This window comes from Elephantulus edwardii, unplaced genomic scaffold, assembly GCF_000299155.1.
Source record: "Elephantulus edwardii isolate Elephantulus edwardi_28Jun2011 unplaced genomic scaffold, EleEdw1.0 scaffold00178, whole genome shotgun sequence".
Classification (NCBI taxonomy): Eukaryota; Metazoa; Chordata; class Mammalia; order Macroscelidea; family Macroscelididae; genus Elephantulus; species Elephantulus edwardii.
The window spans coordinates 4,686,429-4,690,370 of NW_006399928.1; positions in this window are offsets into that span (position 1 = coordinate 4,686,429).

The window sequence follows — 3,942 nt, forward strand, 5'->3', positions numbered from 1 at the left end:
GTGTGTGTGTGTGTGTGTGTGTGTGTTTTAAGGGGAGGGGTTAGAGATTGATTTTATTTTCACACTGGAAACGTCTACACCTGAGACTAATCTTAACAGTCCTTCAATTTGACAGGGTATTAAGTATGGCTATCACATCTTCTAGAAGGATGTCACATAGCAAGTGAGGTGACACCTGTTTCATGAGCACGCGCTGGGACACCGATCCAGAATACAACGGCCACGCCAAGTCACAACCTTGGCGGCTGTGGACGCCCTGCAGAGTTAGGACCTCATAAAACACAGCATTTCCAAGCTCTGGAAGGCTCAGCTTCACCTTCGCGTCAGGGTCTGCCGCAGGGTCCCCCAGCGCCCCGGGCGCAGCCTCCTCCCCAGGGCCACGGGCGTGGGGCTCGGGCTGGGCCAGCGGGCGCGCTCCCTGCCTCCGGCTGCGCTGCTCGCCACCTCTGCCGGAGTGTAGGGACCCGGAGGAGCTCAGTGCCCGGCTCGGTGCCTGGCCACGTCCTACGCTCGCCTAACTCTCCGCCGGCCTCCGCCGCGCCCCGGCTGCGAATGCAACACAGATTTTGATTTCTTGACTATTGCTGCCATGTATGTTGATGATGGTTCCAAGTAAATTTAAATCTTTGAAAACTTCAATCTTTTAAGTCATACTTTTACCAGTTGAGGATTTTTGTTTCCTTGATGTTGAGATGTAATCCATACTGAAGGCTGCAATCTTTTTCTGTTGTGAAAAAGTATTCTTTTTTTTTTTTTAAACTGGCTTACTTACAAAGTTCATATATATTGTTGTTCACACTGGGTCTTTCCTCTTTCCTTTACCCATCCCTCCCTCCACTCATCAAATTATGTGACCCTATGATTAAGCTCAAGTCTTCACCCCTCTGCTCCCCTCTCCCTGCCTTGAATCCTCCTACATACCTACATATTCTACAATAATGGTCTTATCCAGTACTTGTCCTTATGGGACTGAGCTAGTTCACTTAGCATGTGTTCCAGTCACTTCCAAGTTAGGTCATCATTTACAGAATCATTGCTCCTGCGTGCTGCATAGTATTCCATTGTGTGAATGTACTATAATTTCTCAATCCATTCAGTTGTGGTTGGACATTTGGACTGTTTCCATTTTCTTGCTGTGTTGAATTACGCTGCTATGAACATTGGTGTACGAGTCTGTTTGTGCCTCAGTTCTCATTTTTTCTGGTTATGTTCAAGCAGTGGAATACCTGGGTCATAGGGAATTTTTATGTTCAGCTCTTTGAGGAAGCACCAAACTGCCTTCCAGAGTGGTTGTACCATTTTACAATCCCCACAATGTATAAGAATTCCTATCTCAGGGAGCTCTGGTGGCCTACTGGCAAGAAGCTGTACTGCAATCCCAAAGGTACATGGTTCAAATCCACCAGATGCTATGCCGGAGAAGGAGGGATAATTTCCTCCTGCTCCAGTCAGATCTGATTTGACGGTACATGCACAAAAAATAATAAAATAAAATTTAAAAAAAAAATTGAGACAGAAAAAAAAGATTTATTAAAAAAAATAATAATTCCTATCTCTCCACATCCTCTCCAAAATATATTACTTGCTGCCCTGCTAAACTTTACCACTGCTACTAGGGTGAGAGAGTATCTCATTGAGGTTTTTATTTGCATCTCTTATTGCCAGTGATTTGGAGCATTTTTTCATGTGTCTTTTGGCCATTTGAATGTTATCATCTGTGAAAAGTCTTCCCATATCTCTTGTCCATTTTGTAATTGGGTTATCAGTCTTTTTCTTCTGGAATCTCAGGAGTATTCTGTAAACTTTTGTTACGATAACCTTTTCTGAGATGATATTGCCAAACGCTTGTTCCCAGTCAGTAGATTTTCTTTTCCTCCTGTTGGAAACAGTTTTTTATAATCACAGAGATTTAATCCTTAGCAGGTTCCATTCATCAATTTTATGTTCTACAGATTGTGCATTTCTGATTGTATTTGGCAGTCTGTTTATACCATAGACTAGGCCTTCTAACCTTGATCCCAATATACTGGTTTCTCTTCAAATTGTGTAAATCTTATGCCTTTTACTAAGCTTGAGCCCAGTTTGTCCCTTATGAACTTTATGGTTTTGGGCTTTACTCGGATCCACCTTGAGTTGATTTTTGTAAATGGTGTGAGATGTGCATCCTGTTTCAGCTTTCTACAGGTAGCAGCTCAGTTTTTCCAGGGCCATTTATTGAAGAGGTTATTGTGTCCTCATTTGATAGGTTTTATTTCCTTGTTGAATATCAGTTAACTGTAGACTGATGGGTCCATTTCTAAGTTCTCAATTCTGGCCCATTGTTTTATGAGCCTTTTATTGTACCAGCACCATGCTGTTTTGGTTACTGCCTCTGTGTAGTAGGTTTAGAGGTCAGAGAGTGCTATGCCTCCAACTTTATTTTTGCTTCTCAGAAGTGTTTTGCTTATTACAGGTCTCTTGCCTCTCCAAATAAATTAGGTAATTTCCCTTTCAATCTTCTTGGAAAATTAATTTGGTATCTGGATTTGGATTGCATTTAACATGTAGATTGCTTTTGGTAGGATTGTCATTTTCAAAGTATTGAGTCTTCCTATCCATGAACAGGGATTATTTTTCCTATTTTTTTTTTTTAGGACTTTTATTGTGTCTTGCAAAAATGTTTTGTAGTTTTCTTTATAGTGATCTTTTGTGTCTCTAGTTAGGTTCACTCCCAAGTATCTCAGTTTGTGGTTGGTTATTGTAAATGGTATATCTTTCTTGGCTTTCTTCTCTGAATTCTCTTTGTTACTGTAGAGATTTTCCACTGATTTTTTTATATATTGATCTTATATCCTGCCACTCTACTAACTTGGTCTACTAGCTCTAACAGTTTTTTTTTGTTGAGTCCTTGGGGTTTTCTGTGTACACTATTATATCTGCATGTAGTGACAGTTTAGCCATCTCTTTGCCAATCTGGATGCCTTTTATTTCCTTCTCCTGTCATATTGCCCTAGCAAGTACTTCCAGTACAATATTGAATAGAAGTGATGACAGCTTCCTTTTCTGGTCCTTGTTCACAAAGAAAATACTTTCAGTCTTTTATTATTATTATTATTATTTATTATTATTAATACTGGTTCTATATACTTTTTCACTATGTTGAAGAAATTCCCTTCTATTTAATCAGGAAGGGATATTGGGTTTTATCAAATGTCATTTCTGCATCAATTGCTAGGATCATATGGTTCTTGTTATTTGCTTTGCTAATGTGGTGAATTGCTTTCCTTATGTTGAACCATCCTTGCATACCTCTTATGAATCCCACTTGATCATAATACTTTTTTTTATGTGCTTTTGGATTCTGTTGGCTAGGATTTTGTTAAGAATTTTTGTGTCTATGTTCATAAGATATACTGGTCTGTAGTTTTCTTTTTTGATAGTATCTTGGCCTGGTGTGAGTATTAGGGTTATGGTTGCTTGATAAAATGTCTCCAGGAGTGTTCCTTTTTTTTCCTCTCTATTTTTAAAAAAGTAACTAGGATTAGTGATTAATCTTCTCTGAATGTTTGGTAGAATTCAGCCATGAAGCCATCTGTTCCAGGACTTTCTTGTGGGGGAGCTTTTATGACCGTTCTATTTCTTCTTTTGTAGTGGGTCTGTTCAAGTGTTCTGCATCTGACCATGACAATCTGGGTAGGGCATGAGTTTCAAGGAATTTGTCCATTTCTTCTGCGTTTTCAAATTTACCACAGTATAGCTTTTCATAATATTCTGATACTACAGATTTAATTTCCTCTTGTTCTGTTGTGATGTCACCTCTATCATTCCTTAATTGATTTGTGTCTTTTTTTTTTGTTTTGTTAACTTTGCCAGTAGTTTGTCAATTTTATTGACCCTTTCAAAAAACCAGCTCCTGGTCTTATTGATGATTTCAGTTGTTTTTCTGTTTTCTATCTCATTGCT